Below are 16,092 nucleotides of genomic sequence, written 5' to 3'. Positions count from 1 at the left end.
TAAATAAATAAAGGGGGTAAAGCTTTGACAGATTCATATAGTAGATTTAGAAGCCTCTGTGTGGTCAAAAATTTGAGTTTGAATTTTTTAACCCCTTATAAGTTACCGGTTACTTTGCCATTTGTCGCCTAGGTTCAATTTGCATGAGTTGGAAATTGACCCAAACGACAGGTTCGGTCTCTGAAACAATATCTGGTAAGTTTGAGTACCATGTTCTAACGAATTAGGCAGCAGCCAAGAAAATATAAAAAAAGTGGTAAATTTAGTTACCAGTGAACGTCAAAAGTTGAGCATGTCTTGCGCGATCTTTTTATTGGACAAAAAGTGTTTATTCTGTATGTAAGATTATTTTTGCTTTGATATGTAAGTAAACATTTGTTTTACTGTTTTATTTTTTTTAAAAATATTAATTGGGATATAAAGATCAAATTTTGAAATCAAATATTGGACTTTAAAGTATAGTTTCAACATAGGAAGTGAGTTCGCAGAAAAAAGAAAATCTATTATAAGCCCCAGGGTTTGCTCGTAAAGGGTTAAGGCGACATGGTTATTTGTACGAAAGAGCTTGGTAAATATGTTAAATCTTAGCGTTAACACTAGATAACAAGTTACTAATAAAAATATAATAATAATTATATAACCCTTAGGTAAATATTTATATATTATTTATAATACTATTACGGTATACTACTTTTCCCAGGAAAGGCCCAGTTTGCACACAATAATTAACGAATAAATAGAAGAAGAGAGAGAAAAGAAAAACCATCATATATTCGCGCTACTCCACCGATGCAAGAATTTGCTTCAATTCAAAGTTTAAATCTCGTGTTATTAGCTCACCTTGAAAGCTCGGAAATCCGGACTTTACTCGATCGAGCCCAGTAAATTTTAACTTAAAATAAATAAGCAAACTTCTTTGGAAGAGTGTAGGGCACGCCTGAAATGTTTAAACGTAACTTTAATAAAACCAGCGAAACTTTTTTAAAGACTTCAGATAAAGTTACTTAATTTATTAAATCTCTCAAAGTAATTTTTTTAACTTCTATTAATTATAACAGAGGCTTTTTATAAAATCTGTCCAAGATAGTTTTAAGTTAAGTTTTGAACAACTTTCGCAACTTTTTCCATCTACGGAAGGCATAATCATACTAAAGGCTCGATGTTATTTCCTACTTACTGACTACTTAATTTACATATAATATGACTGGTGCTGTGGTGCTTTTATTAAATGCGTTGTAACATTCAAAGTTAGTAGGAAAGCAGTATTAATTAAAAGTAGAGGTCTATTCTTTACTAATTTTATAGTAATTTTAAGGTGCTGCTGGAGAAAGAATCTCAGTTTACCTGAATGAGAGCTTAAGATTTCCACTTTTTTTTAACTTCAATAAATTGGAAAGGAATTAGTATAACTTTATTATTATTAAATATTTCGAGTTGGTAAATAAAAATACTTCTAACCAAGTTTGGCTCCGACTTTGTACACACTTCATTTTTTTCCTCACATTTTGTCTTCTGTTTTTATACATGAAGGTGTGTTGCAAAAACTTGTGGGTTTGAAGGGTTCTAAACTTTTTGTTCCTGGTAAAATAATATTTTGATATTTTCCTTCTTTTCATAAATGTTGTGTGTATAGGAATGGTACTAAAAACGGACACTGTTAATCATTTTTCTTGGGTGAAAAGTAGTTTTGGAGAGGTAAGTTTTTCTTTTCTATAAAAATTTACTATATAAGAAATACATACTTTACTAAGTTTTTCGCTCATTGTTATACAATTTAGCTTTATTATATATTTTTTTGTGTGTGAGGTAATTTTTTGTTTATAGGTTTTTAAATTTTTTATTATATTACAAAGTACATAAAATTTTATGCTTGTAAGTTTTATAATATTTTTACTAAATATTTTCTTAAGTTATTGTATTAATTTAGTTATATATATTTTTATTTAGTTTTATTTAAATAAAAATATATTTTATTTAATTTAGTTTCAAAAAGGAGATTTAGTCTCCATTAAAATTGAAGACGGTTGGGCAGCAGTCGCGGTAGGCCAATGGTTATACACTATATAACTTTTTCCTTTAGAAATTAAAATTTAAGTAGATTATTATGTCTATAAATTTAATTTAGTACTTTTAAAAAAAGTTTTTAGATTTTCCTTTTTTTAAATGGTTAATATAAATCGTAACAAAATTTATTTTTTTTAAGTATAGCTTTATAATACTTATGATTAACTTAAGAACTTTTTTAATTTACTTTTAATTACTTAGGTTTTAAAGTTTGTTTATGCATGGACTTAAAAAAATTTTAATTTTATAAAATATAATTATAATTAGCTTGTAGATTAATTTTATGTATATTAACTTTATTAGTAGAAATTATAAGTAAGTTTCCACTTCGAAATTATTTATTATTAAAAAATCAATTTGGTTTTTACGAATTTTTCACATATAAAGTTTTTTACTTATTTATATTGGTGTTTATATAACAAATATAACTCATCATTATTAAGTTTTTATTTTCTCATGCCGAATTTTATATATTTTTTAACAAGAAATATTGAGCAATTATCGTGTTTGCATTAACTTTACAATTTTAATAGTTTTATTATTATTATTACTTTAAAAAAGAGTTAAAATACTATTATATTATAATTTTATTATAACTTTTTATTTTTTTGAAAGTTTTGTAAATTTAGATTTATTTTGAAAAGAACTATTATTTGATTTCCTTTTTGTCTTTAACAATATTGAATTTAATTATATATATTGTTAAATTTTATAATTGAACTTTTAATTTTTCAAAAGATTATTATTATAATTATGTAAATAATATAATTTTACTTCTTTTTGAAAAGTTAACCTTTTTATAAAAAATAAAAAGTTTAAATCAGAGAAAAATAAAAAAACGACGAGGTTATTTTATTTTTTTATGTATTTAAATTTTATATTTATCATATATATTATTTGCTTAGTTTTTATCAATATGAACATCATAAATTATACTTTTTTATTTTATCATCAGATTATTTTTTTGGTAAATATTTTTTTTCTTTCAAAATTTTTTTACTAATAATATTAATTTAAATAGCTTTTGTAATATTTATATTGGTTAAAAAAATTTCACTAAAATTTTTATTGAAGGATTCTTTCTTCTGCTGAGCTTGAAGTTCAAGGAAAACGCGGCGTAGCAGTGGAGCTTCTTCATGTTTATAATGACTTTTTATGGATTATGGGTTTTTTTAATAGACCAGCAATGCTGTGAAAGTTATAATAATAGTTACTATAATGATAATAGTGTTAATATAATTATAATATATAAAGTTAATATAAAAATAATAGTTGATTTAAAGGATAATAGTGTAATAGTAATCATAATAATAACAAAATCTAATAATAATTATAATAATTAAAATAACAATAATCTAATAATAAATATAATGATAAAAATATAATAAAATAAATTTAAAAAAAAAATAAATATAATAATAATGATAATAGTAAAATCATATTAATAATAATAATAAATGTAACAAGAAATATATTAATGTAAATAGATTAATAATCATAATAATAACAATAATGATTATCATAAAAATTATTATAAAGGGACTCAAAATCACGAAAATTTGCGCCTATTTGACTCTAAAATAAGCTTAGTTGAACAATTTAATAAACAAATTGGTACTCTAAGAATATGTCTAAGTTAATATCTATTTATATTTTTTATATATTTAAAAAGAAAATATTCAAAAGCTGAAAGTTTATGAAAATTTTTATGGGAAAAATAAAAAGTCATTAAGTGTTACAATATATTTTAAATATTTAGAAATTTTTATAAGAAAACAAACAAGTTATATGCAGTTATTATAATATATTATATGTTAAAATAAAAAGTATTAATAATAATAATTATTATTTATACTTGTAAATACTGTAAAGTTTTTAATGCTACTATTATAATATGTTTAAGTATTAAAGAATTTACACAAGAAATCGAAAAAGTTTTGTATATTATTATTACAATATATTATATATAAAATAAAAAGGCTTAATAATAATTATTATATTTACTTATAACACTGTTAAGTTTTTAATGTCAAGTATTTCGAAACTTTTATAAGGAATTAATAAAGTTATATATAAGTTGAAATAAAAACTAATAATAAAATAATTATTGTAAATTTCTTCATAAAATAAAGATATATTATGTGTTGAAATAAAGTATTATTAATAATTATTATATACACTTGTGGATATTGTAAAGTTTTATATATTATTATTTTAATATGTTATATGTAGAAATAAAAAAATATAAATGGATAAGAATTATTATTATACTTGTAAATATCGTAAAGTTTTTTATATTATTAATATAATTACTATAAGTTATAATAAAAGGTATAATATTTTTATATATACTGGAAATACTGTAAAGGTTTTTATATAAAATGCCATATATTTTATTTTAAAATAGAGGGTATTAAAATATTGTTATATATAACTTGTAAACACTGTAAAGTTTATATGTATCAATAAAATAATAATAGCGCTAAAGTAAATGAAGCAAACATTACTAAAATATCTTCTAATAAAGAAGACATAATTGTAAGTTTATTAATCTCTTTATTATGAGAATTTAATTTCTATACCAGTTAAAGTTTGTCAATCACCAAGAAGATTCGGTTGGACATAATAAAAATAGAAAGGAACTTAAAGAAGGTTATCAGATTGTTACTAACTTCAATGATAATATGTGCAATAAATTATTTTTTTAATATATTTAATAATTACTAATAAAACTGCTTATAATAATAGTAAATATTAAATATTTGAAGTAATTATTATAATTTTTTATTATAAATAATAATGAATATATATTTGATGTTATTAAAATAATATTCCGTTAAAATAATGAACAAAGCAAATTTCTAATATTTTATTTTTTTATTTATTTATAATAATAATAAATGTTAATTAATTAATGTATTAATTTTATTTAGCAAAAATAGCTAGTAATGCCATTTTTCTCAGCAAATTTTTAAATAATTTATTATATTTTTTAATAATGTTTATAATATGAAATACTATAAAAGGTATAAAGTTTATTATTTAAACCGTTTTATTAAAAATATTTATTAGTAAAAAATTTTATTTTTTTTTAACAAAATAATAATAATTATTATTTCAGTTTGATACTAAACGAATGCAACTTTTTTCTAGCTTTTCGTATATAATTAAAATAATTACTTTTGTTTATAATAATACTACTATATATATAAATAAATTATAATTCTAAATTATTAAAATTATTATTATTTTGCAAACTTTTTTTTATCCTTTGTTAATGCTAACTATTAACTAATTATTTATATAAATACCAGATATGAAATACTTTTTTATTTAATAATTAATAAATATTGAACTTTGTCCAATTAAAATATTATTAAAAATGTTATAAAAAAAGAAGTTTTTATTAGATATAGTAAATAATAATAGTTAAAAATTATTTATTATGAAAAACTTTTCATAATAATTATATAAAACTAAATTTGAAAAGCTTTTTTTTACTTTTAAAAAATTATAGATTTTAAATATTTTTCAAATTATTATACAAAAGTATTATTTATATCTAGTACTAAATAATATTCCAAATCAATCTTTTGCAAAAATTTATATCTTTAAATGATAATATAAAATTTTATTAATTAAATTAGTAAAACTTTTTGTAAAAATATAATTGATGTTTAATATAGAATAATTATTACTATCAAAATTGTATTCTTTTAAATTATGTTTTACAAATTATTAATATTGAATACTAAATAATTATGTCTTAAGGTTTAATTTTCTCATAATATTAATAATTAATTTAATATATTAAATTAGTAAAACTTTTTTTTAAGGTATAATAGATTTTTTAATATAAATAATTATTAATTCAAATATTATTTTGTAAAAATTTATATTTTTAATTATAATTTGGTTAAAATTTTTTAATACAAAAATAATTAAAATTTTTTGATAATAATGGTAGCTATTTTCATAATAATAAATGCATAATAATATAGAAAAAGTTTCTGATTTGCTACTTTTGCGAATGTTTTTATTTTGTTTGAGAGATAAAATTACTGCGTCTGATTTGCCCATCGCGACTTCCATTCTTTACCCAAACGTTGTGCTTCCCGTTATTAGGTTCATCCTTTAGTTTAAGAAAATCACTATTTTTCTAGCAAATTATGCATAAAGAGCCAAAGGATTAGTAGTATTCTTGAATAACCACTATATTTGGGGTTAGCGTTATTTTTGCGAGTTTCCTTGGTTTTTTGTAATAAACTAAAATTAATTTTATTTACAAAATTTTTTCCTATTAGTTGACTTAGAAGCAGTAAACTGGTGGGATTTTAAAAAACTGTACAAACTCATTTATACGTGTATTTTTTCTGTGACCCCCAACAAAAATCTTAAAGGCATATTTCGGAGAAATACTTTATTAACAGGCCCTTTTCCGAGTTTTGTTAAAAAAGTAAATACAATTTTTTTTATTAATTATTATTGATTATAATGGAAATTAAAAAAATACAAATTGTTACATAATTTTTATTAATTATAAATAAAATATAAATTCATTTGTTATATATAGAAAAGTTGCTCGTGTATAGTAATAATAATAATGCTAAGCGTCTACCGCACTAAAGTTATCTGGCTTGCATGCTACCAACTTTATAGTGAAGCAGCTAAACTTACTATTTGTAAAAATGTACATTTTTAAAACTGTCCTTTTTATAGATTTTTTTGGCTGTTTTTTATTCGAATTTACCAAATTATAATTTTTTTTTTAATTTGGAGCTAATTTAAAACCCGTTTTTGTAACTGATATGTTTTTATTTTTATGAAAATTACATATTTTTTTTGAGTTGCCTTTATGCAAACTGAACTGTTTCCTTATAAAAAATGTTATAAATTTTATGCATTTGTTGCGAGAAAGACTTTTATATAAATTTTCTTTAAATAAAGATTGTATTATATTTTTTATAACTTTTTTATCTTAAATAAATCACTAACTTAAATATAAATATTCCTTAAAATTTTCTTTAGAGAATTTTATTAAAAATTGTATTTTTAGTGTGAAATTTGATGTTAAATAACTTTTTAGTAAATAATACATTAAGGTTTATTGGGGAGCTAAATGTATACATCACTTCATTAAAAAAATTGCGAAAAGGTTTGCGGGGGGCTAACGTATACAACAACTTGTACACCACCTTTATTAAAAATATTGCTCATCAGCTTAATGCACACCACATTTATTAAAAAAAAATGCTAATAAGCGAATATGTGTATGCCACTTTCACTATAAATAATGCTAAAAATGGGTTGGGCGGGAGCACTTTTTTTTATTGCAAAAGTTTGCTGGAAAAAAAAAATAATAATTTTTATATTTATAATTTTTTTCACAGAATTTTTCGTGTTGAAATTGATATAAAACAAACCACTTATAAAAAGTTCAGTATTTTTTTGGAATATTGCGCCTCTTTGGGCCTTATTGAACTCAATAATCAGAAGGTTATACTTAACTATAATTAAATTTTTTTTAATAATATATGTTCACCAAAAACTTTGCTTAGTCTGCATAAAATTTATAAATAATTTTTTTATTGGTGATAAGTAAGACTAGTGAATATTCATTAAACAGTTACACCCACTAAAAGTAAAGGATTAATGAACAAGCTTTTTATTGATAAAAATAAAAATAGTGAATATTGTTGTATAGCTAAATTCAATAAAACTAAAAATTACTAATAATTTTTTTGTTGGTCAAATATATATTAGTAAATATTTTAATGTAGAATTTATTAATAACTTTTTATTGGTCAAAAATAATAAAGTGATATGCAGGGTATAGCTACATTTAATAAGGTTATTAATAACTTTTTATTGGTTAAATAAAAATAGTGAATACGCGGTGTATAGCTACATTTAAATAAAAATGTAGAAGCTAATAACTTTTTTTTTTTCGCTAAATTTAAGTTAAGTAATATTTATACCAACAGAAAAGTAAAGAATTTATTAATAAATTTTTTATTGGTGAGAAAAATATAGTGAAATATCAGAGTATAGCTACATCCCATAAAAATGTAGAGTTTTTTATGGCTATTTTATTGGTAATAATTAAAAAGCATATATTTAGTGTATACTAAAAAAAAGATTTTATTAATAACTTTTCTATTGGCTAAAAGAAAAATAGTAGATATTTAGTAAATATGAAAATAGTTGAAGCCATATATTAATATGTAAAATAGTTATGTATGACTGGACTAATGTAAGCGAGCAAGAAATATAACTAAATGTATTTTACAGACTACACAAGAGCATTATTGATCTATATCTTTAAATGTTTATATATTCTTTATTTAAGAAAATATAATATTACTTTTCTAATAAATTTTTTTATTATTATTAATATTTTATTAAAAATATTCCTTTAATAATTAATAACTTTTTTTTATTATTATATATCCGTTTAAAAATTTATTTTTTTGTAATGTATCACTTTTTTCATATTATAAACATTCATTAAATATATATATTTCCTAATATGTAACGTTTTTATATTATTATTTTCATTATGAATATTTTCCTTTTTAATTATCAAACGTTTATTATATAATTATTAATATTTTCATTATAAATATACTCCTTTAATAATGATAATATTTTTAATATTTCCGGTATATTCATTAAAATATTATAATTAATAATACTTTAATACTCAATAGTTAACGTTTTTTATATTATTATTAATATTTTTATAACCAATAAATAAAATGAAAAGCATAAAAATATGTATAAATAATATTAATGAATTAACGTATTATAACTAGTAGACACAAAAGATTTACTCCCTTTACGCACTTTGCGCGCTTATAAAATTTTACCATCAGTGAAAATCAAAAAGATCTTGTAAGGAAGTTAGTAAAAAAAAATTATCCATATGTTTAAGAGTTTATAAAACTTTTCGTAGAAAATAGCAACTTTTGTCATTTAAAAAAAATAAAATATTTTTTAAAGTAAATTTTTAGTTAATAATTTATAATAAATAAAAGTTATACTTTTTTTATTTTATTGTACATGAAAAAATTTAAAATTAAAAGTTTATTATTAATAAAAATTTGTTTTTTTATCAAATAATATAAATTTTGTTAGTATTTAAATTTTAACCAATTGGAGGTTTTATAAAACTGTATAGATATTATCAGTAGTAAGTTAACAATTGTCATTCAAACTAATAGCAACTTTTTTAAAACTATTTCTTAATAGTTAGCTAAAAATATATTTTCTAAAGTTTCCTATTAAAATTTTATTAAATTACCAATAGCAGCTTTTAAGAAACTATAAATATTTTTATTGCTGCAGCTTATTAAGAAATCTTTAAATAGCCAATAACATTTTCTTTATAACCTGAATAATTGATCTAATTAAGTTTTACGTTTTTATCCTTTTTAAAATATTTTATTAAATATATTGTGCGTAATTATAAAACAGTTAAACATTTTTAACGGTAATATTAAAAAAATAAATTACTACTTTATATTATAATTGAGTTATTATACTTTTTCCCTTCTGTTTCATTATATTACTATTATCTTAACTTTGTTTGTCTGATATTAATAATTCGTTTGATTTTTAATCCAAAATTGGGTATAGACATCTACTTTTTATTCTACTTATCTTTTTTCGTTATTATTTTATTTCTTCTGACTTTTTATTAATTATTATTATTTCTGGTAGCCTTTTTTTTCTTAACCTTTTTTATTAGACTTTTTATCACAAGAATTATTTTTTATATAGACTTTTTTCTTATTAACTCCTGTATATTTTCTTATTACTTTTGTTTATTATAAAATTTTTACTAGTACAGCCCTTTTTTTTTATTTTTTTACGTTTTTCTAATTATTAATTTATTTTTTTTTCTATTAAATATTTTACCGGCTTTTTTATTTTAGTAATTTGCTATTTTATTTGATAGAATTATTTTTAATACTTAATATAATTATATTTAATAAATATTTACTTTGTGATAAATCTGCTTAAAAAAGTATTAATTATTGTTTAACTTTTATATTTATTTATTTCTGTTTATAGTTTATAATAAAATTACATATTTTAATGTTTTTTTTAAGTTTTTTGCTAATATAAATATTATAAATCTATAATAAATATAGAAAATATAAAGTTTGTGTATAATTATTATACTAAATAGTTTTATTTACTTTATATTATTAATTTTATTAAAAAACAATTTTTTATAAGAATAATGATTCTTTAATATTTTTTTAATTGTAGATTATTTTCTATTTTTATTTATACGTTTCTTTTTATCGAAAAGTATATTTTATTTATATTTTTTATTACTATTTTTAAATATTAATTTTATTGGTTTCATTATTTATAATTTTTTTTTATATTTACATTATTTTTAGGGACAAGTTGGAGTTCAATATTTAATGAAAGTTAACACGAACCACAATTTATTTTCAATTATTGCTGATGAAGTTTTTCCTTCTGAAAAACACGAATGTTTACCTCAAATAGTTTGTCACTTATTATTATTATTTAAATACTCTAAAATTTTTTTATAAAGTTTTGTCATTGTTGCTTTTTATTATTAATAATATACTCCAAACTTATTTTATTAAGTTTTATTATTGTTACCTATTATTTATGAATATTCCAACATAAGTTTAATTATCGTTACTTATTATTTAAACACTTTACAAACTTCATTATAAGTTTTATTATCGTCACTTATTATTATTTATAAATACAGTAAATTTTTCTATATAAAAATATTATTACTTATTTTTTATCGTTAGAAAACTATAAACATTTTTTATAAAATAAAATGTTTTATTATTGTTACTTATTAATGTGAAAAAGTTATTATTCTTATTATTAGTATAATTTTACATACAAAACTTTTCTTTAATAAAATTTTATAATTATTATTATTGCTAATAACATTTTTTATAATAATAAAAATTATTATTAGTATTAAATCCAATTAACTTTTCTTATATACAGTTTTATTGTGGTTACTAATTATTATTGCTAATATAGTTCTTATTATTACAATTATTTTAACATTTTAAATAATATATTTATACTTTGAATAATTTATAAAAATAGTATTTAAGTAAGAAAAAAGAGTTACTGGTGTAAGTTTTACATCTATTTTTCTTATAAATTTTTATTGCAGGAAAAAAGTTTCTAATTATTTATAATATTTATATGTTTTAATTTTTTTAAAGTTTATAGTAACTTTTTATATGAGTATATGATAAATCTTATACAGTTGGTACTATATTGTTGGCAAGTCTTATTCTCGGAAAGCTTTATTTTTTTTATTATAAATGTCTTTTTTTGCGAGATATTAATTTATTATTATTAATGTTTAGTTATTATAATATTAATGAAACTTTTTTGTTATATAAAAAGTTTTTCTTAAATTTAAATACTTAAAGAGAAGGTCATTATTCATTGTTATTACTATTAGTAATAATTATGTTGAGCATTAAGTTTATAATACATTTTTATATACAATAATTATTATGAAAAAATAATTTTTTTATGCTATTTACTTTTTATTACTCTATTTTTTGGCTCTTAAATTCTTTTATATATTTATTATATTTATCAATTTATTTTTATTAAATGTTTTTAATTACTTTATAATATTTATTGTTGGTATTTTTTGTTTTAAAATATTATTTCTATTAAAATTTTATAATATTTAATAAGTTTTTTACTTTTTCTATTATACTAATTCATATAGAACTTTGTGGTACCGAAAAAAGGTCCTCGCGTTATATCCATCCGTTTGGCCAAAATTCGCGGGAATAAAAACGTGACGCTCGTCTCAAATTTGGAAAATTTTGGGTTCATTAATGTTTTTCGTGAACATCATATTTTAAAAAAAATTTTTTTTTTAAATAAATAAAAAATTTTCGATATTTTCAAACTTTTACATTTTTATATATATTAAAATTTTTTTGTTATTTTAAAATATTTTTTTAATCAGATTTAGTAATTTTGGTTTCATAAATGATTTTTTTATGTTATAATCTTAAAACTTTTCACATTTTTTATTATAATTATTGAAGTTATTATGAATATTTAATTAAATATAAAAAATTATAGTTTATAAATTTTTAATTTACATAATTTTTTTTGTAAATGTTATAATTAAAAAACATTTTAAATTGTTTGGAAAATTTTCGGGTTCATATAATTTTTAATTATGCACGGATATAATAATTTTGTAAATGTCATAATTATTAAAACGTTTAATTTTATATATAAAAATTTCCGTTATACAAAAATATTTTTTTATTAAATTAAAAAAATGTTAAGTTTACAATTTTATATTTCAATGAATACTATATTTCTATTAAAAGATATAATTCTAAAATGTCTTCAATTTTTTTATATAATAAAAATTTATCGTTTCGGAATAATCGATAAAAAATATGGAGATTTTTGAATTAATAAATTTATTATTTTTTTATGAATATACTTTTTTCTTGTAATTATAATGTTTAAACATTTTTAAATTTTCGGAAAATTTTGGGTTCATAATATTATTTTTATCCATAAATACAATTTTTTTGTGGATGTAATAATTCTGAAACGTAATAAATTTTTTATATTATAAAAATATTTTGTTATACCGAAAAAATTTTTGGGTTCATAACATTTTTATTTTTTATAATCATTTTTATGTTTTAATTTTTAAATTTCTGTATTTTTTGTATATATATTTATTATTTTAAAATCTTTTTCAATAAATTTGATTGAATTAATGAATTTTTTTCTTTATAAGTATTATTTTTCTTGTAAATGCTTTTTCTATTTAAACGGCTACAATCGTTTGTATAAAAATTTGCTTTATATAAAAATAATTTTTTTAATTTCTATGAAATTCTGACTTCATGAATTTTTTTTATTTTTAATATTATTTTTTTGTTAATGTTATAAGATAAAAAATAAATTTTTTTATATAATAAGTATTTTCCTTATTCTTTATTATTTTTTATTAAATCTGAGAAATTTTGAGTTCATAAATTTTTTTGTAAATGGTATTTTTGGTTTATATATATTTTTTTTTAAAAAATGTTTTAATTTGAAAAACTTACAATTTTATATATATATAAACTTTTATTATTAATAAATTTGGATTCAATAATTTCCCCATGAACATATTTTGTTCTGTTTTCAAATGTTTTTTATTTGCTGAGATATTATTTTGTGATGTATATTAGTAGTTCATAATATAAATTTATATATTATAAAAAACTTTTATTGTAAAAATATTTGTAGTCATTTAATAATAATATAGGCCTCAATTTTCTTTATTTTTTTTTATTTTTTTTTTCTTTATTTATTTATTGCGATTTATTAATATAACATAATATTTATAAAAAATTATATTTAAAAAGTTTTACAGTATCTTTATAAAGCTTTTAATAAAAGTAAAATATAATTTCAATTTTGTTTATCACAAGCATATTTTTACTATATATTCATTGATATATAATTTTTTTATAATTTTATAATAAAAATTCTTTACGTAAGAAAAAAATTATATAATGAAGTTAGCTTTATACAATTTTATAACTTGTTAAATGAAATTACTATATAATAATTATTGTTAATACCAATTTTTTATATGCTATAAACTTTTATATATATTTTATTAAACTTTAAAAATTATAATTATTGTTGATATCAATTTTTGGATAACTATTTTTATAAATTTTGTATATCCACTTAATAAACTATGATATTTTTAACTTTTTTTTTTAAAAAAAAATAAATAATTATCACCTATTGATTTACTATAAAATATTTCATATTTTATAATGAAACTTTAGTTTTTTTTTTATTCCTTTATTAAGACTATATTATGATCACTATTTTTATTATTATCAATTTGTGAATTTCTGTAAACTTTTATATATTTCTATAATAGACTTTGAATTTTATTGAACTTATATAAAATAATTATTATAATTAATATTAATATCATTTTTTCATTTTCTATAAACTTTTTCTTTTCTTTTTTAAATTTTAAATTTTTTAACTTTTTATTTATGATGATTTTTATAACTATTACTATTAATACTAATTTGTGATTTACCATAAACTTTTTAATCTTTTTAATAATTTTTTTTAAGTATCTATTATTTTATTTACTCGTTTTTCAAATTTTTATTTATTTTGATTTAGTAAATATTTATTTACTTCTTATTCATTGCACATTTTTGTTTATATTACGTTATTTTCTTCTACAATATAAATATTATTTTTAATAAAAAAAACTATTTTTTATAGTTTTGATTAATATTATGAATATAATATCATTATTACATATTTATTTAAAAATATAAATTTTATTTTCATTATAGAATATTATTTAAAATACTTTTTATGTATGTTATAAAAAGTTTATTAATAGTTTAATAATAATAACTAATAGAGTTGTTTTTACTTCCGAATTTAAAAAAGAACTTTCCCGAACTTTTTCTGTTTCTGTTTGTTTTTATTCAAACAAACAACAACCGGAAGGCCAAATTATACAAGTTTGATTCAATTTTTTAAAACATTTCAGAAAAATTTTAAGAATTCTTAACATTTTTTAAGCTTCAAGGAAAATATGTGACTCAAATAAAAGATTTTCTTCAAAAAAAGTTTGGAATTCCTAAAAAATTTTTTCAAATTGGTTAAATTTTAAAAAATTTACTTAATTTTTTTTTAAATCGATATTTTTTTTTATAAATAATGAAGATGATAAAGGTGCAACCAAAAAGGACAAAGCTGTAAAAGTTGGCTTTCTTTAAATTTCTACAATATGACAAAATGTGTAATTAAAATAAATAAGTTCACAAACTGAATATTATATTATTATTTTGGTTATAAATGTTATCATAAACATAACTATTATAATTTATTCTTATATTACAATATTATTACTATATGATATTTTTTGATTTAATAATTGGTGACATTTCTTATATGCTTAAAAGTTCTACCCTACTACATTTTTACTAGATGTAAATCAGAAAACTTTTAATTACTGTTTATATTAGACGATTATATTTAACACACAAGCAAAGGCATTTCATAATTATTTTTTCAATTATAATTAATTTGATTTTCTTAATACTTCATTACAAGTATTCTTAAACAACTAAGTAAAATCTATAATAAAGAAATATACATATATAATAAAAAAATTCTTTAACAATTTTAAAATAAATAATTAAATCCTCTTAGGGCACCGCAATAAAGTAGTTATTTTTAAAATTACAATTATAAAAAAAATTTATTGACCTCGAAATTTAGCTAAATTAGGCCTTTCAGAATATATAAAAATTATTATTTAATTATTATTTTATACTCATAAAAAGTTATGTAATAACATAAAATAGCTTGACTATATAAATAAATCATATTTAATATTTATTAGATCATTACTGTATGAAATTTTAAAAATTTTTCTTTCCAAGCATTTGTTTTGAATATAATAAACAAACGCCCCTGTAAAAGTAAAATAGTTAATTAAGAAGAAACTAGGTTGCCTAAGTTATTTACTTCTCATAATTCAGGGCTTTTTAAATATATGTATAAGAAGCAATCTTCCACATAAGTTCAGTGAATTATACAAAAAAAATAATTAGAAATAAAGACATTTTATTAATAGCTTAAATTAAAAGAAACTCTAGTCGTGATTAAACAGTAGAAATTCAACAGTAAAAACCAGGGATATTAAAAGCGTTTCAAGAGGTGCTTTTTAAGTAATAACATATGCGCTACTCTAACAAAAGTACGTAAAAAATGAATAGAAGAAGAAAAGAAAGAGATAACGCAAAAGCAACCGTACTGTAAGTAGATAAAATATAAATCACAGAAAAATGTGAATGGCAATAACAAGGGTTAAATAACAACTCGTACCTGCAAGTTTATTGTAATTGGAGAATTGATATCTAAACTAAAATATTATTGGTTGGTTTTTATTATAATAAAAGCAAAATTTAG

The 16,092-nt window shown here is 18.6% G+C and overlaps 2 long non-coding RNA genes across 2 annotated transcripts; both read left to right on the top strand.

The window, feature by feature from the left end:
* Positions 1 to 1,632: 1,632 nt before the first annotated feature.
* LOC135121128 (uncharacterized) lies at positions 1,633 to 3,216 on the top strand. Its single transcript, XR_010278860.1, has 3 exons — positions 1,633 to 1,695; positions 1,984 to 2,051; positions 3,139 to 3,216. It is a non-coding gene; the product is annotated as an uncharacterized LOC135121128 (long non-coding RNA).
* A 2,863-nt stretch (positions 3,217 to 6,079) lies between these two features.
* On the top strand, positions 6,080 to 14,629 carry LOC135121127 (uncharacterized). The gene is made up of 5 exons (XR_010278859.1): positions 6,080 to 6,189; positions 7,455 to 7,560; positions 10,479 to 10,589; positions 11,831 to 11,934; positions 14,534 to 14,629. It is a non-coding gene; the product is annotated as an uncharacterized LOC135121127 (long non-coding RNA).
* The last annotated feature ends 1,463 nt before the right edge of the window (positions 14,630 to 16,092 follow it).

This window comes from Zophobas morio, unplaced genomic scaffold (genome assembly GCF_036711695.1).
Source record: "Zophobas morio isolate AGI-343-1 ecotype UQ-CSIRO unplaced genomic scaffold, CSIRO_AGI_Zmor_V1 ptg000504l, whole genome shotgun sequence".
Taxonomy (NCBI): Eukaryota; Metazoa; Arthropoda; class Insecta; order Coleoptera; family Tenebrionidae; genus Zophobas; species Zophobas morio.
This window is presented reverse-complemented; position numbering and strand designations above follow the sequence as displayed.